Source organism: Tiliqua scincoides, chromosome 1 (genome assembly GCF_035046505.1).
Source record: "Tiliqua scincoides isolate rTilSci1 chromosome 1, rTilSci1.hap2, whole genome shotgun sequence".
NCBI classification, from domain to species: Eukaryota; Metazoa; Chordata; class Lepidosauria; order Squamata; family Scincidae; genus Tiliqua; species Tiliqua scincoides.
Genome location: NC_089821.1, coordinates 187,754,286 through 187,778,565, shown reverse-complemented (window position 1 = coordinate 187,778,565; position 24,280 = coordinate 187,754,286). Strand labels below are relative to the sequence as shown.

Sequence of the window (24,280 nt, the reverse complement as noted above, 5' to 3'; positions counted from 1 at the left end):
CATTTCCAAAAGCAGTGATGCAACTGTTGTTCAGTATCCATAATTTTTATATGCAGTGTAAGTGTGCTCCAACAAGGGTGAGGAGTGCTTGGGTTTCACTAATGGAGATTCTTCTTCTTCCTAGCGTTGTTCCTGCACTAGGAGTCCGCTTTTTGGCATGCCTGTCTCCATTTTGCTCGATCCAGGGCATCCTCAGGGATGACGCATTTCATAGCCACCTTGATGCAATCCAACCATCGCTTCTTGGGCCTACCACAGTGTCCTCAGCCAGGGTCCAGATACATGGCTGTCTTCGCCACAGAATCTTCTTTACTGCACACAACATGTTCGTACCATCTAAGTCTTCCTTCCTGCATTTTTCCCACAATTGGTGCAACTCCCAGTTGTTGTCGGATATCATCATTTGTGGTGTGATCGAAACACATTAATTCAAGGCACCATCGCAGCATTCACATTTCCATCACATTTAGGGTCTGCTCATAGCACTCCGACCCATAGAGGACGACTGGGCGCACTACCGTTCTGTAGATCTTTGACTTAAGGCGTAAGGGCATTTGACGATCACACAAGACTCCAGTCACCTGGCGCCACTTCATCCAGGCGGAGTTGACATGGGCACGGGTATCTGGGAAGCTATCACCATTGCTGCATATGAGCGAGTCAAGGTACTTGAACTGTTCTACTTTCTTCAGGTTCTCTCCACCAATGCTGATAGTTCCATCGGTCTGAGGGCCACATTCCATATATTCCGTTTTCTTGATGTTTAGTCGAAGTCCAAATTTGCCGAGCTGTTTGTTTCATCACTGCGTGTGCTCTTGCAGGTCCTCACGTTGTTCATTCGCCAAAAAGACGTCATCGGCATAAAGGAGTGACCATGGGTGAGGCGACTGAAGGTCTAGTGTCACAATGTCCATGCAAAGGACGAATAGTAGAGGCAAAAGCACTGATCCTTGATGTACTCCGATGTTGATGGCGAAGGGAGGTGAGGTTCCTACTGAGCATCAAACCATGCTAGTGACACTACGGTACAGAAGTTGAGTCCACCGCACGTAGGCTTCAGGGACATTATGGGATCGTAGGGCATGCCAGATAAGTTTGTGTGGGACACGGTCGAAAGCCTTTTCCATTGTCAAGGAGTTTGACGTGAACGGGCTTGGTCTTCTCATGGTGTTTCTCCAAAAGTAATTGAGCAGTGTGAATGGCATCCGTTGTTCCACTCCCTTTCACAAAGCCACATTGGTTCAGGGTGATGGAGACAATCTTGTGGAGCCTGGCATCGATGACCCATTCAAATATTTTCATGACGTGACACAAAAGCCGAATCGGCCAAATTAGAGCATTCGCTCACATCACCTTTGCGCCTCCAAACTGGCACTGTGGTACTAGTTGCCCAAACTGCTGGGGCTACACCCTCATCGATGATTCGGTTGAAGAGGGCAGCAAGAACTTTGGCACCTTGGCAGCCTAGGGTTTTCCACACTTCAGCTGGAATGTCATCGGGGCCGGTTACTTTCCCATTCTTCATCTTCTTCGTTGCTTCCTCAACGTCTTTGATGGTGATTGGTGGCACAGGTCCAGAAACCAGATTGGCACTTTGGATTAGGGGATGTTAAAATTCTTCATTGCTAATTTTGGAAAAGTAATCACTCCACCTGCGGAGAATGGCAGGTGGGTCTCGAAGGAGTTGATGGTCTTCATCCTTTATGTGCTTAACTTGGCCAATGTCCTGAGTAGCTTGATGACGCACTTTGGCCAAGTGGTAAATTTCATTTTCTTCTTCAGGCGTGTCCAATTTATTATATACATGATCATAGTAAAGCAGCCTTGGCCTCTGCTACTGCTCTCTTGGTGACCAATCTCTGCAGTGGCATCACTAGGATTTGCATCACCCGGTGCGGGAGGCCTGCACATCACCCCATGCAGTGGGTGGGGCAACACCCCAGGTGGTGGGTGTGGTGATGTACCATCGTCCCACCCCCACCGGTTTTTTGATTGTACCTTTTGATAGAATAGAGATATTTTGACACGGTTTGTTTCATTGAATTCTGCATGAAATTACACATTGATTGATATATAACATAATAGTATTATTCCTCTAAACTCTGATTTTAGTGATTTTGAAAACTTGTAGCTTCTCACACACCCACACCCGTGTCAACTTACTAACACCTTATTGCAGCAGTTCTCAAACTTTTAGCACTGGGACCCACTTTTTAGAATGACAATCTGTCCAGGACCCAAGTGATGTCATGGCCAGAAGTGACAGCATGAAGCAAACTAAAATAAATAATTATAAATAATTAAATTAAAATAAAATAAATAATTAAATAATGGGGAGCCAGCCCTGTTCCACCAAGTGAATTTTCTCTGTAGTCTGCCTGTAATAACACCCCTCTAAAAGAATCAGTGAGATTTCCAGCCCTTCCCAGTGCCCAGTTTAAAGTTCTACTATTTCAAGCATATCAACATAAAGACCCACCTGGCTTTACAAGTGCAAAATAGAAACATGCCCCATACCAGTTCAAGCCTCTTTTTTTTGTCCTTTTTGGGGGGGGGGAGGCTGCCTTCTGGAGCATTTGTTGAGCTCCTGTTCCATCAGATCAGAACCATTCTGGTGTCCTCACATTCCCCTTTGCCTGGCCTGATCACAAGCCAAGGCACATCTTCCTACTCGCGAGTAAACACGACCATGTGGCTTAGCTTAGTTTTCCACAGGCTCGATACAGCTGGGAGGGAGGAACCTCCTTCTTGGGTGTTTTTTGAGGGCTGCATTCATTGGATCAGGACCATTCTGACATTGTTGGAGTCTTCTCATCCTACCCTTTCCAATGGACTAAGGCAAGTCTGCCTACTCAGGAGTAAATGCAACCGTGAGGCTTCATTTGGCTTTCTATAGGGTTCGATACACTTGCAGCTGGGAGGGACCTCATTCTCAGGTGTTTTTGGGGGCTGCATTCATTGGATCAGAACCATTCTGGTGTAGTTGGAATTCTCTCAGCCTGCCCTTTCAGATGCACTAAGGCAAGTTCACCTATTTGCAAGTAATTGTGCGATATGGCTTGGTTTCACTTTCCATAGGGCTCCATGCATTTTTTGGTTACTGGTTTTTTGGCCATCACTTTTGAAGGAAAGGAGCTATTTCACTCTGGTTTTTTGCATCGCATTCCACTGGAAATTCCACATCTAACAGTATATGCTATGATGGGGTTGCTCCTAAAACCGTGATTTTAACACATCATCCCCCCAGCGTGTGTCACCCCCCCTTGCGCGTCATCCGGTGCGGCCCACACCTCCCGCACACCCCTGGTGATGTCACTGGAACTCTGTGCCTTGTAATACCGGCGGTTTTCATCGGTGCGAGACTGGAACCATGCTTTTAACACCTTCTTCTTCCTCGCACTTCTTCATTCCACCACCAAACCTGCTTATCGATGGCCTGTTTCCCTAGCTTTGTCTTCCTAAGGACAGCAGTCGCCACAGTGTGGACCTATCTGACCAATTTGTCCCACATGGCTGATGCTAATGGAGATTCAATTTCAAATAATTGACTCACCTGTTGTATTTCTGCCAGCAGAATACAGCCCCTCATCATTTAATTGCACTTTGGAAAACTGTGCTTTTCTGTCTATGACTACAGATAGCTTGATCATATTGTCTGTCAACTGCATGCATTAAGAGCCAATCCTCATCAATTTTTTCAGAGCTCATGCAGCTGCAATGTAACCCTAACATAAAGGAACAAATGTTCCCTCATCTTGAAGAGACCTCTGTAACTCTCCCACCTCACTGCAGAATGCACTATGTACCCTGTTGGCATGGTTGCATTGCTGCTGGAAAATTGGTTAGGATTCGACTGCTGATTAACTAGACCCTTCCCTATGCACACTGATGATACAACAAATCAGCTAGATGTTAAGAAGTCACAAGACCCTTCATTTTTTATATGTATTACTCACAATTCCTTACCTTCTGCCTTGTGTTGCAAAATGCAATAGCAAACTATTTCATGATTTTGCAAAGGGTTGATAATAATAATAATAATAATAATAATAATAATAATAATAATAATAATAATAATAATAATAATAATAAAGGTATTTCTATACTGCCTTTCTTGGTCCTCAGATTTCTCCTTAGACTTTATTCAAGGCGGTTTACATAGGCAGGCAAATTAAATCCCCGTAGGGATTTTTACAATTTGAAAGAAGGTTTCTATCTTTCAAGAAACCACAACATTCAGATGTTTCTTTCTTGATCTGGTCGCACATTCTGGCCTCCATCCTCCCACGCTCAGAGCAGATAGAATAGCTCAGCTCAGCTTGCCAGCTGCTTCAAGGTTGCATGGTGCCGGCCTCGAACTGGCGACCTTCGGATGTTATCTTCAAGCAAATGGAGGCTCAACCCTCTAGACCAGACCTCCTGCCGAGTTTGCATGTTCTTCAAGGACTTCTTAAAACATGTTTACTTTTATAAAAAGTAATAAAAAATGTTTTTATACACATCTTCACTATATATGTTACAAATGACTTTTTAAAAATTGTTTTAAAGATTTTTTCGACATTAGAACATACAGGGAATAAGAAGCAAACAGAATGTAAGTCTGTTGTGATGAAAATAAAGGGAGCAGGAAACAAATGTGAGCCTCCACAAATTATATCTCTGCACTATCAACATTATTATTTATTTAATTTTTTATAATGGACTGATTGATAATTTATACAATTATTGATTTATATAATTATATATTGATAAATTATATAACTGCATTATCAATATAGAATTATTACTTATATACAAATCTCCCTTATAGGGCGTGCACTTTTTTCCTTGAATGCTAGAAAGGGGGAAATAAGGTCAATCATTTCTTACCAAGAATATTTATTATTATTAATTATTAACAGTATTTATATACCGCTTTTCAACTAAAAGTTCACAAAGCGGTTTACAGAGAAAAATCAAATAACTAAATGGCTCCCTGTCCCAAAAGGGCTCACAGTCTAAAAAGATGCCAAGGAATACCAGCAGACAGCCACTAGAACAGACAGTGCTGGGGTGAGGTGGGCGAGTTACTCTCCCCCTGCTAAAAAAAGGAGCACCCACTTGAAAAAGTGCCTCTTACCCAATTAGCAGGGATTTAGTCTACTTTTATATATTTATAGTCTATTTTTCAAAAAGAAATTCACAGTGATTCACACAGCTAAACAAACAAAGGGTTTCCCGCAGTGGCAGACTTCATATTATGTTTGATGGGGCAATTGTTCCAGGCGAGAGCCTGTAGGACTTCATGGAAGCTTCTCTGAGGCTCCCGACAGGGTTGGAAACTGTGCTTCCAGTTTTCTGGAGCACAGTTTATAGCATCAGGGCAGTTTCAGGAAGCTTCCCCAATGCAGCCTTGGGTCACGCGAGGCTCCAGGAGCCTCAGGTGAGTGGTGGGGGGCAGATTTCTACATGGGTGGTGGCAGCAGCCTGCAGGGGGTGCCATCATGGATCTTTGCCCCAGGGAGCGAGGCTGGGGAGGTCCCACTGGTTTCCCTTCCCCGAAGGGTTCAAAATATAAACAGATTCAGGAAAAAAACGACCAGCAAATAGCCATTAGAAAGATGTTGTGCTGGGCTGAAAAGAGACAGTTGTACTCCCCTTGCTAAATATAAGAGGCATACCACTTTTGAAAAATGCCTTTTTTTTTTTTTAACTGGAACGAACAAAGCAAAATCACTGTAACTTTATGGTGGAAACTTTGGATTCCATTTCTAGTGTTACTGCCCACCTGTTACTGTAACTGGCCCACCTCCCCCCAGCAGTGTCTTTTCTAGTGGCTGCCTGCTGGTGTTCTTTTGCATCTTTTTAGATTGTGACCCCTTTTTGGGACACAGAGCCATTAGTTATTTGATTTTTTTTTTCCTGTAAACCACTTTGGGAACTTTTGTTGAAAAGCGGTATATCAATACTGTTATTATTATTATTATTACTGCATGCAAAATGTGCATTCTATCGATGAGTGACCGACTGCCCTTCACCTTTAAGCGCCCTTGAAGACCTCAGAAGGCATCATGATGCCCACATTCTGTACATCATTCTGCTTTTTAAGCACAGAACCCAATGCGGGGGGAATATGTAAAATAGCTTGTAATATAACAATGGAAGCATGGCTTCCTGAGTGTGTCTAATTTTACTACCGTGGTAGCTGGAGACATCAATGCCTGCTTCCTTTGACCCATGGAACAGCACCAATCTGTTACCTGCTAGGTTACCAACCTGCATTCTTTTAAGGAGAAGTAAGCCTTATGCAGTTGTGATTGCTGTTGGATTATTATATTGCTGAGCAACAGACCTGTGGAGAAAAAAAGACTCCGTCTGTGCAAAGGTTATATAAACTAGCTGCATGCTGTTTATGAAGGTCCCATCACCTCTCAATGCTGTTGATTAGAATCACTTGTAGCAACAAGAGCATTCATATAATCAAAGACCCAGCAATGTGTGATGTGGTTTTAATTGTTCACACCTGCTAATCTTGCAAGCCCCACTCACTGCTAGCCCTGTTTGAAGTTCGAGAAACAAACAAACACTTGTGACTCAGGGTGCTATTTTTGAATGCTCATAATTTTCCATTTCAGGTCTTTCTTCAGAATGGAGGGGCAAGGAACTGCTCTTCAACAAGGCTGATTAGCCCTGCATCTCAAAACTTGCAAGCAAAATGAGGCATGTTTACACATCTAAAAGTCAGTAAGAAAGGGGCAGGTAAAGAGGGAAGCGGGACTGTAGATGAGTGGGATGGGGGAGGAAAGTAGAAGAATTGCTAGAGGAACTCAGGGCCCAATCCTGTTCAGTGCACGCAGGGTCACTGCCAGCGCACACTGTTGCGAACATGCTGCAAGGCACGTTTGCAGGCCCTAGTGCTGGTGGAGCATTGGAGCTCCGCCGCTTAGTGGTCGTGCAGACTGCCAGGCAGCGGAGAGGTAGATGAAGGTATGTAGGAGGTGGGGAGGAGGCATTCCAGGATCAGGGGATGTGGACGGAGGGTGGGGAGACGGCGGGGATGAGGCATGCTGGGGGGTGGGAGCGGGGCAGGGGGGAGACAGGACCGGATCCTGAGCTTCCATGTTGGGCTGTCAGTCTGACACTGAGGCTCTAAATTCTAAGCCGACTCTTGAGTTGTCGTAGAATTGAGTAGCCCCATTGTGGGGCTACTCGCTTTACCTGGGGGAAGGGGACATAAGTCTCCTTCTCCCGTGGAGGTGGTAGCAGCTGCCCGGGGCATGCTGGATGCAGCGGCAGTCATTTTTGGTGCCACTGCAGCCCTGCATGCCAGGCAGCTCAGGATTGGGCTGCCTTGGGCCTATTATGATTCAGGAAACCCTCCTTGCCCTGAGAAGGAGAGGAACCAAGGGAACAGGCAGTACCATGGGTCATTTCCTGTCCTACCTTCTATTTTGGGGTCCATGTGTGAGATGGCTGGGAAATCATTCCCCCTGTTCATCCAGGTGCTTTAGACATTCTGATGAGCCTATGCACACTTAACACACATTGGACACATGGGACTTACTTCTGAGTAGACATGCATAAGATTGTGCTGTGAGCCAATTGTGCTGTATGCCTCCTTGTCCCACATACATTTAGAACATTGACACTGAATTTGCACACCATTCCCTAAGGGGAGAGGGATGTGCTATCTCAGTGTCTCTTCACTACGGATGTTCTAACCAAGCTGTTCCTTGTTCACCTCTTTTTTTTTCCCTTAAGAAGAAAATGTCCTCAGTCAAACTAGGTCTAGCCTTGTTTCACCCATTCTGAGACCTCCTGTGTGCCAAGAATAGGTCCCATGGGCCACTGGTGCACCAGAGGACTCAGAACAGATGATGCACTAATTCATTCCTGTTCAGTTTCACAACCTGCCAAACTCATACAGCCTTATTGCCTTGATGTGCTTTTTGAACAATGAAGTTCGTACAAAAGTTGCATGTTTTATGTTAGATAAGTGGTTCTCAAACTTTTTAGCACAGAGATCCACTTTTTAGAATAACCATCTGTCAGGACCCATCGGAAGTGATGTCATTAACCTGGATGTGGTGTCATGGCTGAAAGTGACATAATCAATTTAAGCTTCAAACCTAGGCCGCGATCAGCCAAAGGTCCCTTTAGCCAGTACACTTGTGCTGTTATTTTGCATAGCTTGGAACTCAAACATTCCAGCTCGGATGTCAAAGCGGAACACAGACTTGGATCCTTCTCCAGTCACACAGCCATCTATCTTTCCATCGTCCCATCTTCCATGTATTCAGGGCAAAATACCATGTCTCTCTCCCACCAGGAGCCTGCCCTGACCAGCCCAGCAGCTCTGTATCCTGTATGTTCAATGGAGTTGAGCTAGGTGCTACACAACTCACTTAGTGTTTGAGAAACTCACAACAGTTTGAGAAATGCTATGTTAGATCATTATGATCTTTCTACATGTCTGTATATTGAATCAATACTTGCTGTCCTTATTTTTAGTTCTAATTATGTCATATTTTTTGCAGCTACAAGAAATGGTGCTGGCCTTGGGGTTAATTCTTGTTTTTCTTACAGCTTTGCCTTTTTCCTCAGGTTCCCCCACCCCCCGCTTTTCAGAATCATCCGTGAACAACCTTTAAGTATGCTATTTTCCTGGCTACTTGTTTTTTTCCTCTCGTTCCTCATCCCTAAGGACAGGTTCATAATGAATTTCTGCCTTTACTTCTCCACTTTTTCCTTCTGCCCTTTCCAATCCTTTCAGTGTAGGATTTATCTTGAGAAAAAGGCACAAAAATATAACCTACTTGGCAGACTCCTTGACCTTTGATGATCTCCGTCCATTTCTCACTGGGCAATTTCCACAGCACAAAACGACTGCCATTTAGCCCTCTTATTGAAAAGCACAGAAAAGCTGATGTTTGCCAGGTGCCATGGATTCCAAAGCAAGTGGGATTTTCAAAGTGATTTAAAGGCCATGTCACTAAAACAGGACTTAGGGGATATTTACATGAATGTTTGATGGTGATCTACTAGTTGTGACTGGTTGGTACTGAAGAGTAACTCTTGTAGTGATAATTCATAAACAACTAGAGCTGTATACCCTACAGCCCAAGGCAGTGGCATAGCTCATGATTGTGTAGCCCAGTGCTGAGCTCAAAATGGTGTACTGGAAGTGACGTCATGCACGGGCTTTTAAAAAAGTGAAAATGTTGGAAAATTCACATCTTTCCCCCAGCACCTCACCACCCACTTACTCTGCCACCTTCGCCCAGGTTCCCCCCTTATTAACACCTTATTGGTTCCCTGCTATTTCATAATAACACCTAATTGGCTCTTGGAACAATCAGTCATATTGGTCAGTTTTGAGTTAAGAAAATCCAGATTTTATTACATAATGCAGTTGTGTTTTTATTTTCTGGTTATTTGGCTATAACTTTTGATAGAATAGAGATATTTTGACACAGTTTATTTCATTGCATTCAGCACTAAATTCTGCATTGAATTATATATAACATGATGGTATTATTCCAAAGAATCAAAGTTTTCGCAATTTTGGCCACTAGTGTCAAGCTCAGGTTGTTGTCCCCTAAACCTTGTTGCCAGGTGCAATTGCTACCACTGCACCCCCTTAGCCATGCCACTGGCCCAAGACCTTCCCACCATGACATAGTGGACTATCCACCACCATCATTACTCCTTATTCCATCTGTTGTGTAGGGTCACCAGGTTTGATGTATCTAACAATTTAAGATTTCTGACTGATGTATCCTAGTGATGATGCAAGGCAGGATCTAGTGATAACATAAGACCATTAAACCTTGAAAAATGGGGGGAGGGGTCTGGTACTAGTTCTGGTACTAGAGCAGAACCTGTAGTAAAGAAGTGGAGTCTAGAAGTAGCCCCCAAATTGCCTTTGGGGAGATGAACCTTTGCCACCCATCTACCTAAAAAAAAAGCAAGATAAATTGGCAACTCTGCTGTGATCCCCACAATGGCAATCAGTCTGTCACTGTTTTGAAAGAGGGCAAACCAACTGACCAGAGATCCTACATTAGGAAGGCAAGAACTTTGGGTATGTGCTGGAGCCTCTGCAAGAGGCTCAAATATCTTAGCCCAAATAAACAGAAGAGTTCAGCAGGTGCAATAAGGCATATTGCTACCTTAGCGGATCCAGTCAAAAGATCCCAGAAGCTATTGAGAACCACCCTGCAGCACCTTCTCTAGCTAGTGGCTTCCCAGACTTTCTGTTATGTATGCTTCTATGCCAACCCCCTCAATCATTCATTTGGATTATCCTGCCCCTTTATACCTTCCATTCCTTTGTTATATGCATCTTTGTTGTTGTATTTATTGGCAGATGGGGATTCATCCCCATCCCCTAGTTCCAGGAACCACATGCCTTTTTGCTTAGGCACTTCCTGATCCAGCAGGGAATTAGTACCCTGAAGCCTGTTTGGGGATCACAATCTCAACAGGTTTGTAGTGGTTAACAAAACGTTGAGCTTTCCTTACAAGCAGTAATGCATAGACAAAATGCTAATGATGGTTCTTCTACCGTTGTTGTTTCTTAGCTTAGCCCAAATGTAGGCCAGAAGCAATATATATTCCTCTACCTACATTTCCATTTGTCAAAATGCATATAAATACTTTGAAAAGGTTATTGAGGTTACAGGAAAAACTAAAGCACTTTGATGTTTCTGTATATAACTTTCTCTAAAACATCAGCAGTAATACTTCAATTTAAAAACAGAACTGTCAAATACCTTATTTGTATTTACTACAAGTGGATTTGGTGGAGTGCTCAAATAATAGAAAATTTCAGGGAGTTTATCTAGCGGTGGTCATTGCCAAGAGCTAAAACTTAATAAGTTATACAAAGAACGAGATGAAAAAGTAGGCCAGGCTCATGGGGAAAAAGCAAACCAATAACAAAGCAGAAATGCTTGACACATTTAGGGCAAAGAGATTCTTGATGGATAGTAGTCTTTGCTTTTTTTCTGGACCAGTAATCTGTGTTACCAACGGCAAGTAATCAGACAAAAATCTTGGTGTCTGTGTATTTAAACTGTGCTCATCATCGAGGTAGCAGAGACCCTGTTCACATTGTACTGCCTGTGTCAGAGGGCCAGTTCTTGTGCTAGATTGCTTAGCTCCCATTTTGAAACTGCATCTAGGGAGGTGTGCAGAAAATGCTGTGAGACTCACATCTCAGTCATAATATTGAAGAGTTCAGACCAGAGAATGAGATGCATGAACTTTGCTAGGCTGGGGTCGTTGACTCACATTCCAACATACGCCAAAAGTGTTTGCCTTCAGCCATTTCTCACTTCTTATGTGGCTGGGTGTGAAATCATGATAAAATGTGTTTTCAAACACGTTTTGTTCAGTTCTTATATTTAGTGTTTAATTTTTAAACTGAGAGTTGCTTGCAGCAAAGAACTTTTTTTAATGGATGAGGCTCAAATTTCTTTTGAGCATCTCTTGCACTCAGTCTGATGACCAACCACGAGAAAGAGAAAAACCAAGGGAGAAGCATTTGTAATGCAGGAGGGCATTCTGGCCAGTGGAGATTTCACATTCTTAGTGAAAATGTGGTTGGAGCAAGAAGTCTAAGGCAGGGGTGCCCAAACCCTGGCCCTGGGGCCACATGCGGCCCTAGAGGCTTCTCAATGAGGCTCTCAGGGAGCCCCCAGTCTCCAATGAGCCTCTGGCCCTCCGGAGATTTGCTGGAGCCCACACTGGCCCAATGCAACTGCTCTCGGCATGAGGGCGACTGTTTGACCTCTCGCGTGAGCTGTGGGATGAGGGCTCCCTCCACTGCTTGCTGTTTCATGTCTGTGATGCAGCAGAGGCAGCAAAGGAATGGTCAGCCTTGCTTTGTGCAAGGCCTTTTATAGGCCTTGAGCTATTGCAAGACCTTCATTCATTCATATAAGTTCATCTTTAATATATTCATTTATGTGAACTTATGCAAATTTATTCAAATTTTAAATGTAAATTAATTCTTTTTTCCCCCGGCTCCCGACATGGTGTCAGAGAGATGATGTGGCCTCCAGCCAAAAACTTTGGACACCCCTGGTCTAAGGCTACAATGCTGTAGTCTACACATTTTCCTGAGAGTAAGCTCCATTGAACCCAATGGGACTTATTTCTGAGCAGACATGCATAGGATTGTATTGTAAGTCACATGAGAAAAAAATGTCTTAAGAATACCAAAGACTCATCTAATATTGTCATTATTACCAGTAGGTCTTTAACAGCCCAATCCCAAGGAACCTTTACAACAGTAGGTCTCATGTTCCACTATCTTAAAGACCTCTGCAGCACCATAAATGGTGTGCTAGAGCTGTACACACTGGGCCTATCAGTGCAAATGGCCAGCTGCTCTCCGTGCCCACCATTGATAGACCTGGCTAAAACAGGTCAAGTGGTTGTGGGGGCAGCTTTTGGTTTGGGAAGGGAAGGTTCAGGGTGGGGAAGGGACTGGAGGGGTGGGTAGCTCAGGGGATGGATAGGGTGGCAAAAGTGTGCACAGGGATCCTATCCCCATTTTTCCAGCCTGACCATCCCCTTCATATCCTCGGACTTAATGCCAACAAAATAGCTGCTGTGGGTCCAAGGAGACCCACTGGTGACCAGGTGGCTTACAGTGACTATCTGATTGCCTTCCCACCTTTGCCTGCAGTGTGCTCATCAGCGTAGCGGCCTGGCGAAGGATGGTGAGGGGTTCAGGACTGGGCCATAACTCGCATTCCAATATACAACAAAAGTGTATATCTCCAGCCATTTTTATTTATTGGCTGCTTTCTTGCATGTCGAGTAAATGGCTAAGCAGTATGAAATCCTAGAAGAAACTGCTGGAAGTAGAGCCTGCATTGCTTCTGTTGCCTGTAAATGCCATATGCTCTTATAGCATTTTTGCCATCTCAATGGCCCTTCTTCATAGGGAGCAACTTGTGTAAAATATTTATGGAAGTCTGCTGAGTTCAGAACTAACTACGGGAATTCTCCAGAGGATGTAGGTAGGTTCTTTTCTCTTTCAATGAGTTTAACAAAGCTCAGGCAACGTATAAAATGCTTCATAAACTTGAGTCAAACCATTTAGAGCTGCCCTTAAAATGACTGCCATCAATAAACCCATGTGCCTCAATTACTTACCCTATGCAGCTGTTGTTAATAGCATTAATTATTTAATTCTAATAGGGAAATATGTTGCTTTCCATATTGAAACAATAATTGTGGTACTGAAGTCCTCCAGTTCCTTTAAGAGCTGTCACCGCTAGATGGGGCCAAAGAGCCTTATTCTCTCCATTGAAATTGCGATGACTGTCAAGGCACGGAAAGACTAGATGTGGGCTCTTGGGACTTTTGAATAAACCTTGCTGGGGCTTTTTTATTTTTATATTTTTTTTTAGCTATGGGCAGTTCCATTTTATATTGAACTGAGATGTTGCTGACTTTCCTTGTGTGTGTGTGAGAGAGATTCAATTTATGCAAGTTTCTAATGCAAAGTTGAATGTGATCAATGAGACAACTTTTTCAAAAGCTCCAGCAAGACACTGAATCTGAATCTGGGATCTGTTGTGCATGTGAGTTTGAACAGCACCTTTCCTTCTCATTGGGGACAGTGTATGATGATCTTCTGCGTGTGTTTCTTCGCCTTGTGAAGGTCAGCCACTGGTTATAATCATACTGACTCACTGAATCAGCACTGAAGCCAATATGCCCCAAGGAGCTGTTCTGGGTAAGCTTGCTCCTGTAAGGAACCAGTGCAGCTGAAGCAGTTGTCACCAACTACTGCAATGACACAGACTCCTCATAGTGCAGCAGTGATACACCTCTATGCTAACAACATAGAACAAATCTCCCTAGGCTGGCAGTCCACTGTGAGGTTGAGTCACTGCTTGTGCTCCTCTTGCTTGTGTAGTTTCACAGGATTAGATTGCTAGCCATTGGATTTGACAGTCAATCATTGAAGACTCCTTTATGGTCATTTGCCAGAAGAGTGGATGTCCCAGTGTACACTCAGATCTACTTTCAAAGAGCATCTTAATCCATTTCAGTGGAAGATATTGCTTCGCACATGACTCTGGGCATACACAGAATTACTCCCTCCATCAACACAAACTGGAACATGCTCTTCTGTGTACTCACTGTATATTGCACATAGGGCTTGGAATTAAGGCATCTATAAACGCTGTCCATGTGCATATCCTAACCATTTATGCAGATGTGCACAAGGCATAACATATGTGTTAAAGCCTATTTCCACAACTCAAAGCCTGTTATAAAAAATACTATAAACCTGTGCATGAATGTTGTATATAGTGCTGACTACATTGTCTGCACAGGCTGCGTAAAAGCCTCCATCTTATCAACAGGGTGATTTTCCCTCCTTTTCTGGGTTCATCTGATATGGACTCCACATCCTAGTGAACCAGATGACAAGCTTCTATTGGCTCTAATGGTTATGGATTACACACTGCCTTCCCAATGAATTTTGCTAGCTTCTCCTCTGAGATGCCATTTACACATTCCCGTTCTTTGTACACTCTGTCACCTTCTCCTTTGCTTAAAGTGTTACCAGAGCTCATAAAAGTAATCTGTTTCCAGAGATTTCCCCCCTTTCCATCAAACACAGCACACTCTTTACATTCCACTAGCATGTCCCAGTTGTGCCATTTTGTTGAGCTTGGTATAACGGCGCGAGAGGAAAAATATGATCTGTGGATAGACGTTCCATTTGATTTTTCATGTTAATATTTTCCCATGATTGGCCACTGCACACACATACACAGAGGCAATTCCTTTTCTGCCAGGAAGGAAATGACAAACCTGAGATTTAAAATTTGCTTCTATAGCAGTTGTTCAATTACAAACAACACTCTTGATAGCACTAAGTGCTATCATTGGTATCCTGTTGCTTTTACGATTACATGTTACATTACAAGAAATATTTGACAAAGCGATGCTGTAATCCTGCAGCCTCCTACATAGCACAAGGCACTTGAAAATCCACAGGACTTATGCACATGACTGCAAGACTAGCATAGTCGCCTGGACATGGTTTTAGGGCACTGGCACAGCCCTCTTGCCAAAGCTAAGCAGGTCTAGGTCACTACGTCAATGGAAAATGATTCTGGAGCTCTGCGTGTGCTGACTTGAATTCCACCAGGGAAAAAAAAGCAGGACAGAAATACAATTTAGAAATCAACAAAAAGAGAGCAGCCAGCAGTGTGAGAGTCACTTCACCGTGGTGCAATCCAACACTACAGACTAGAAAAATGTGAATAATGTGATTACAAGGGCAATCACATGATAGCTTTCCACCCATTCAACACTCCGTTTTTGTGGAAAGTTGATTGCATGAGAAAGACCCAAATGTTTGGCCCTGTCCATGTGGTTGTGTTTTTTCAAAACACATTCCCTGCAGTGTGGGATTTTAGCATGTGAAAACACTCCTATTCTCTCTCTCTCTCTTCTCTCTCTCTCTCTCTCTCTCTCATCTCTCTCTCTCTCTCTCTCTCTCTCTCTCTCACACACACACACACACACACACACACACACAGATGAGAGAGAGAGAGAGAGGAGAGAGAGAGAGAGAGAGAGAGAGAGAGAGAGAGAACTGGCTCTCTATCCTACAGAAAATGGCGGCAAACTTTCTGAGCTCTGGTTCCTTGCAAATCCATGAATATATGCAGTGTGGCCTGTGAAAAGAAGCAAAATGTTTCAGATTGCTTTTTTTCCTTTTTCTTTTTCTCTGTGTCCTATTTCAAGTTACAGAGGAAATTATTTTACTGCATTGTGAACTTAAAAATGCAACTTTCATAATCTGGTACATATGGTGACATGAATATCAGAACCACCTAGCTGGAACAGACCATTAAATACAACACTCTTTCTCCAAAATGGCCAACTAGATGTTCCAGACAAGTAGAGCATGATGGAGATGGTGATTCCCTATTGCCTCTCCAAAGCATCTGCTCATCATAGATGTGCTGCTTCTGAACAAAGGCAGTTCTAGCTAGTTGTTCTGACTACCAGCCATTAACACATATATCCTCTGTTCGGATCCTCTAAGATGCATTCACCATGACATTTTTGAAAAGGTGGGACCTTGATTCATTCAGAAGTCCCTTATGTATGAGTTAGATTCATTCACTGCACTGGAGAGAACTGCTTAACATTTGGGTTTTTGATGTACCAAGGGCAATCCTTTGCTGCAATTGTTCAAAGGGGCATTTAGTTCAACCTCCTTCCTTAAGGCAAAGAGCCCTGCCTTGAAGCGTGCAGTGAAGTGATTTAGAATGCTTAACACCACGCATTTAATCACTTTCAAAACACAAGCTTAGCCATAAAAGGGTGTGAGATCACGTTTTTTATTATGTGAAACAAGATTAGTTTTTAGAGTAAAATCAGTCTCCTGGTTCACATTACAACTGCAAAGGGCAATGAAGCAGTTTGGTGGAAAGCTCTAATTCAGCAGTTGCAATGATTGGCATATGACATGGAAGCTTTGGTGCAGCATGGATTTCCTTCTGAATCGGGTCACCTAACCAGATCACCAGTTTCTCCACCTCCAGCACCAGGGTTGGGCAAGTGAAACACCCACTGGATAGGCCTGCATGCACAGTGTCAAGCAGTGATCAATGCTATCCTCTCTGACTGTGTAGAGCCTTGTCTATGGAATCCATTCTTCTAACTGGGGATGTGGTATTATCAAAGCTAGTGGTGAGTGTGCGTGTTCAACATTGCACATCTTACCCAGCTGAAGTCTTTGAGATACGTTCAGCCCAATTCTATCTGAAACACCTCGCCAGCAGGACATGCATTCCACTGGCAGATGTGTCAGGATACAGGTGGAAGTGCCTGGATCTAGTGCATGTTATGTGATATTGTCAATGCGCTTGCTAATTGCTGGTGACCACACATGCGGGCCAGTGATGAGGCTACTGTCTGCCAGGGCCAGTGAATCGGTGATGGGGTGGGCAGTAGGAGGAGGGATGGGGAGGAGAGGGAGGTACAGGAGTGTTACTGGGCAGGAAAGGGAGGTGGAACAAGGGCGGGATGGGGTGGGTTCACTCATGTGCAGCTGCATTCTATCCTCCTTACTCTCCTCAGTTTTGCACCAGCAAAACAGCTGGCACAGAACTGAGCTGACCCATAGGGAAAGCGAAGGCTTTCCTGAGGATAAGGGAACAAAAATTCCCTTACCGTGAAGAGTCCTCTACAACTGTAGTCCCCCTACCATAAGATGCAGTGCTCGCCTTCTTGGCATGCATGCAGCAATAGGGGGATTTGGATTGGAGCCTTAGACGTTATAGTCTGACAGCAAGATACCATTTCCATGGCATAAGAATGTTTCTCTCTGTTTCAGTAATCAAATTTCTACACTCTGTGGGTGCAGAGGGTATGTTTGAAAACATGACAGTAAGATGCACAAAAGATTTGGAAACCAAGGGTAGTGGCTTTGGATGTTACAGGGAGTTGTACAAAGTCAATGCTCACTTTATGTGCTTCTGGAACAGCTTTGGAAGGAGAAATGTGTGCCTCTTTCAAACAAGATGCTTGCCTTGACCTTTCGTCTATTCAGCGGTTCACGAACACACTGAGATCTATTTTCACCTTTACTATTTGGGTGTTTACATACAACTTTTCTTCTTTCCCTAAGCAAAATCATATGTGGATTCAAACTGCCGTTTCCCCCTCTCTCCTCTTGGGGTCAGCGTGAAATGGATTTTCAGCTGCAATACAGACTTGTTGTCTCCTTTTGTTCTGTAATAACCGCTTCTTCCCTGATTCTTTTGGGATTGCCAGCCCTGTATCCATTGGTGGTTTCCACATTATTACCATCTTGTGTCTTCTGTACTTCCCATTCCAAACCTCATTGAGTATGGCTTGCTGATCAAGAGCACCAAGCATGCAACTTCTGTGCAACTCAAAAACGAACACCTTATGTTTTATGACCTTAGCTGGTCTAGCTGGAGTGTATCATCCCACTTACTTGGTGTTCTTGGATCTACTCCACTCTTTCAATGAACTTCCCTTTGTTAATAAAAGAAGCCCCAAGGAAAGGAGACTGGAAGTGATTTGTCTTTGAAGATTTATTTTTATCTTCACCAGCTGTTAAGCCTACCCCACTGGCTTATTTATGCTGCTAATAAATAAAAATAAAATAAAGCCCCTGTATTTTGTTTGTGTTGTAGACTTATGGGGGGGGGGAGAGAAAGGTATACATTTCTTGGTACTGAGTATCCTGATTCTCCTGACTTTCAGCAGAGATTATTTTATTTTAGTCTGCATTTCCAGTCAAAGCAACATTTCCGATCCCTTAATAGGACAGTTATCAGGGGGCCTCGCATTCAGCAGAACCTGGTGCATATGCAAAACAAGAGGCTGGAAAGCATACTAATGACTGCCAGTTCATGCTGTCAGTGAAGGATTACTAGGGATTATATGTAATTATCTGAAATTGCACACTGTTTTTGCCTGTCTTAAAAGAAGGTGGGTAATCGATAGGGGTTCTCATTTTATTTTATTTTTTTAACTATAGCTTTTCAGTTTTGCATCCACCCATTTATGAAACAAAGATAATATAATAAATATTATATGTTCTAATAAAGAGATGAAAGTTGCTTGAAATCATAAATACATAGGTGTTTTGAAATAACTTTTGAATTAGGGCAGTGCCAATTTTTTTAGCTCCCTTGCGATTCACTGCTAGCCAGAAAGCTGCCCCATTTGCCCTTTAATCTAGCCCCACCTCCAGATTCAAGATGGTTTAGACTCAGAAAATCTCACAAATGTTCCTGCTTTTGGACTGTGGTTTTTGAAAGAATACATCTTAGGCAGAATGTGAAACCAGCCCCTTCCCCTACTGGTTGGTTGGTTGGTCAGGAGCAGCAAACCTCTGAACTTCTAGATACCTGCACATGCCCGATCTTGTCTGATCTTGGAAGCTAAGCAGGGTCAGGCCTGGTTAGTACTTGGATGGGAGACCACCTGGGAATACCGGGTGCTGTAGGTATTCCCTACCTTATACCATAGTCGTTCGAGAATGAAGGTTGCCAACCAGTAATTGAGACTACCTGGGATCAGTTCCCTGAACCATTGGGTAAGCAAGATAATGTCTTACTCGTTTTAAGGTAAAGACATGTTTTGTTTTTTGCACCACCCCTTTGGCTGGCATAAGTCTGAGTGGGACCAAGGGAGCATGTGGAGACCAGGAAGGGAGCATAATTTATTAGTGGCACTGCTGCCACCAAAATCTGCCCCCTGCCCTCCCTTACATAACCCAGGTCAGCCCTGATCCCAACCCCAATCCCCCCCTTCCCCACCCATGGCCAGCAGTGGCTGGTTGCTCCAGTGGTTAAGAACATAAGAACATAAGAACAGCCCCACTGGATCAGGCCATAGGCCCATCTAGTCCAGCTTCCTGTATCTCACAGCGGCCCACCAAATGCCCCAGGGAGCACACCTGATAACAAGAGACCTCATCCTGGTGCTCTCCCCTACATCTGGCATTCTGACTTAACCCATTCCTAAAATCAGGAGGTTGCGCATACACATCATGGCTTGTACCCCATAATGGATTTTTCCTCCAGAAACTCATCCAATCCCCTTTTAAAGGCGTCTAGGCTAGACGCCAGCACCACATCCTGTGGCAAGGAATTCCACAGACCGACCACGCGCTGAGTAAAGAAATATTTTCTTTTGTCTGTCCTAACCCGCCCAACACTCAATTTTAGTGGATGTCCCCTGGTTCTGGTTCTGGTTGCTCCATTTGCACTGGCTACCCCGTTCCACCTGCCATTGCTTCACCTGCCAAGCCAGTAGCCTGGGCCTTCTGTCAATGTAATGCAAGTCATGTCAACAAAAAGCCCAAATAGAATAGGGTCATTTGCCATCTGTTATATCAAGCAATACGCTTATTTATCATTGGCACCACTATGATAACACTGGAAACTTATTGGACTTAAGTTAGACATGAAAAGTTCCCTGAAAATATTTTAATTATTGCAACATCTAGGATTAGCTTTCATCAGAAGCTTTATTTAAAACTTTTGTGTCATTGTTAATGATTGATAATGGGTGATGATTGGATCATTCCAATTACATTCCCCAGTATTGGGGATAACTGTAATGAGGCCATCCAACATAACATTTGACACTTCACCAAGAATTCCTGGTAGATCTGAGACAACATGGAAGCCTGAAATTCATCAAAGTGTATATACAATTCCATCCCACCTGGACACTTCATTTTTCTTTAATCATGGGACAGCAATTCATTTTACTGATGGTGCTTATATACCAATATGCTAAGGAGGATTTGCCAAGAAAAACATCATTAAAAGAATATTGGAATGGAAGATTCATGATCATCCCAAAAAACCAAGGAAAAATATTTTTATCTATAATAGTAAGAAATTTTAATAGCCAGGATTACAAAAGACAGGCAACCCAATCCTAACTGGTACCCAGTGACTTAGCTAAGGGGGTGCAGGGGGTAGCAGTTGCACCAGGCATCAAGCTTTAGGGGGGCAACAAGCTGAGCTTGACACGAGTGACCAAAATTGTGAAAATCTTAGCATGTATGAATAATACCATCATGTTATATATCATTGGAAAGGTAATTTTATGCTGAATGCAATGCAACAAACCACACTGGAATATCTGTATTCTATCAAACGTTATGGCCAATTAACCATAAAATGAAAACACAACTGCCTTATGGAACAAAACAAGGATTTTCTCAACTCAAAACTGAGCTATGAAACTGATTGTTCTGAGAGGCAATGACATGTTATTATGTTATTGACATGTTGCAATGACATGTTATCATGATACATCATGAAACCAATAAGGTGTTAATACGAGTCAGCTCTCATTTCCATGTATCATAATACATTATGATAACCTGCTAACTGGGTAAAAAGGCACTTTTTCTCATAACCATCCCTCTTCACCCCAGCACAGTGTCTCTGACTGATAAGGGGCATACTTTTTTATTTATTCAATTAATTAAATTTGATTTTGTCTGGGGAGTGGGCTACAAATCTTGTTTGACTGCAGGTAGCAGATAGATGCCTTAGCTATGCCACTGACTGAGGGAAGGCAGCAGAGCAAGTGGGTGGTGAGCTGCTGGGGGGGGGAGGATGTGGGTTCCTCCCAGTTTTCACGTTTTTTAAAGCCCCGGTGTGAAGTCACTTCCTGTTGTGACATCACTTCCGGGGCAACATTTTGAGCTTGGCACCGGGCTACGCGATCATTAGCTACACCACTGCCAGTACCAATAAAGTGGGGCCAGAACAGTTATGCTGCATCCTATGCTGGAATTGAGCAGATGGGAGGCCTCCTGAAGGTAAGGGGACACTTGTCCCTTTGCCCCAGTGAAAGCCTCAGTTGCGACAACAAGTTTATTTGGACCTGCGCCTCATAATTCACAGGCACACGTCCAAGTGGAGTTGTGTGGAATTTCAAGCCCAGGGAGAGGGATGCAATATGGTGTGTGTGGCTTTTGCTGATCCCACCTCACCTGTGTGCCCATCCTCTGCCGCCCTCCCGCCCTCCCGATTCCATCCCCTACCTTCCCCCAAACCAGTACTCTCCGTCCCCACCATCTCTCCGTCCTTCCTCCACCCCTGTGCTGCTTGGAGCAGCTCTTACCAGCTCTGGCACATGTTCTGTTCTCCACTGGTGTTGGTGGGTTGGCACAGGCCTTCCTGCCACCTGCCTATCTTCCACACTGTTGCAACATATTTTATAAATAAATTCACCCAGAATGCACCCAAAAATTAATGAAGTGCATCTTATATTGCTTTTATTAATGCCCTTCAATCAATGTGTTGACCCTGACTGTCATAATATGGATAATGTTATGGAAAATGGATAACACAGACAGCAGGTAAAAATACCCATTCCTGTCCCAAGATGGCTGAGAAGGGGTAACTTCTTCTGCCTTGCACAGTGCCCACAAGAGTATCATTTGGTTGATACATCTGACTGACTACAAAAATATATTCTATGCTTTGTTCCATCTATTGTGTTTTTTTTTAGTATATGCTGTATTTTGAAGACAGAGAGCGTTCCATAGAATCTAACTTTCATAGAATCTAACTTCCAAAGCAACAGTGTAAGAGCTCTATTGCATCTGTCAATGAAATAAATGGGAAAGGCTAGTAAAAAGTTACTTCAATCTCACTTTACCTGGGTCCAGGTCTAGATCTTGCAAATGTGAAAACCATCACTTTGTGGCTCCACTTTTATTAATTTTATTGGAATTTGCATAGGAAACCCATAAAATGTCCCAAAGTCACCTGAAAATGCACAGAAATCTGTTAATCTGTCCAACGTGCCCACAGTCACAAATGCATCTTCTGATAATGACTAAAGGCAATCCAAGTCATCCCTGTTTTGCAGCCATGATCCAATGAAGTACTTGCAAACACAACTAATTGCAGCTGTTGAATGGCCTGTGATCATGACTTTGGCTGATGGGATCCAACTGTGCATACAATTTTCTGAATTGCAGACTTTTAACTATCAGCAGGAACACCTTGTCCTAGATGTTCGTGCTTCTGCATGTTTAAATGCGTATATCACTGTTACTGATTTAAAGCATTCAGGGAAGAATATGGATTTCTATATAATCTGGAATTAAAATTCCCCAGTGTAATTAAATCATGGGCATTGATAAATATTTATGTTTCAAAACTTTTCTCTTTTCTCATATCATGCAGCAGCAAACTTGGGCTTGCCACGAAGTCTACAGTACACTTGTCAGAGAGCTAGTGGGCCCAATACTACACAACATTTCAGCGCTAATGCAGCCATGCCAACAAGGTATACACAGTATCCTGCTGTGGGAGGGGGGCAGTCATGGAGGCCTCTTCAAGGTAACGGAACACTTGTTCAGAGTTGGAAAGTTGGAAGGATTTGGCTTACAATCAATATTTGTTTCCTGATGTATGTATTTCCCAGCTTCCTGAAAAGTTTTCCTGTAGGATAAGTGTATTGGCAAACATGTAGACACATTTTAAAATTCAAGTGCACCCTTAATGGTACGCTCTAAAAATGTAATGTACGAATATGCCTTGAGCTTGGATATGTGCTATGTCACATGCTCCAGACTGGGGCGATTTTCTTTCTTTCTTTCTTTCTTTCTTTCTTTCTTTCTTTCTTTCTTTCTTTCTTTCTTTCTTTCTTTCTTTCTTTCTTTCTTTCTTTCTTTCTTTCTTTCTTTCTTTCTGCCAGAACCTTGGGACATACCAAGGTAGCTTCGGCATGCATAGGATATTGCAGTATGGCAGCTTGTACGATAATTACCCATGCATAACATCTCAGTAGTGTACCCACCTCAAGTAAAGTTCCAGTAAAAATACAAACAAAAACCAGTAAAGAACAACTTGCCCTTGAGATACATCAAAGAGCCAAACCAACCCTCTTGGAAGGAATTCATTTTCCCTTGCCTTCTATTGAAATAAGCATTTCTGGGCAAAACAATTCTCTGATTTTACCCTTAAAATTACTAACTACATGAATGCAATTATTTACTTGTATATTATAAAATGAATAGTTTAAACAATGTGCATAGAATAGGTTAAAATATGTAGGTATTTGTGGAAGTTTGAAATTCTTAACACTCAGGAAGTTATTGAAACAGGAACTGAAGACATGGTGTCTCTCCTCCTGTCAACTGCCAAGGGATGTGTTAAATTACATATCATCCCCATAGCCTCTTGTGGTCTGTAGCCCTTATTAAATTCAAAGGCTTAATATGTATCTCAGGACAGAGCAGTTCAGGATTGATGTGACACTCATCCAGGAGAACTACTATTTAAGTCTGGTTGGAACTAAGCATTTACTAAAGCTTACCAATTCACCAGAATTACAAGAAATTCCTTTGATTTTGCTGGACGGAGAAATGTCTACTTCTCAAAGGTGATGATTTGTCTGTCATTAGTACCAAGGACGGTTGTTATATTGCTGTATTCAGCAGTATACACTGTTGTCAGGTACTTGAGTCAGGTTAAATAAAAACTGTGGGAGGGCAATCTTCACACTGAGAACTTCAGAAGGCGAAAGACTCAAAATCAGATTAGTGGATCAGCACCTGATGTTAGCATTCCCATGTGAAGCGCAGCTTTCTTGGAAGCATGCAGTAAACTGTTAGCACAATCAGAAAATGAAAGGCAGAAATGCAGTATAGCAGAGGTTCTCAGACTTTGAGGCAGCTTTACTCCCTCAGAAAGTTCTTGCAGGGTGGGGCTAGGGCAGTGATGTGATC

The 24,280-nt window shown here is 43.1% G+C and overlaps 1 long non-coding RNA gene across 1 annotated transcript; it reads right to left on the bottom strand.

Moving 5' to 3' along the window:
* Positions 1 to 4,089: 4,089 nt before the first annotated feature.
* LOC136638760 (uncharacterized) lies at positions 4,090 to 22,306 on the bottom strand. Its single transcript, XR_010793644.1, has 3 exons — positions 22,201 to 22,306; positions 6,256 to 6,331; positions 4,090 to 4,464 (listed from the first exon to the last, which is right to left on the bottom strand). It is a non-coding gene; the product is annotated as an uncharacterized lncRNA (long non-coding RNA).
* Between the last annotated feature and the right edge of the window lie 1,974 nt (positions 22,307 to 24,280).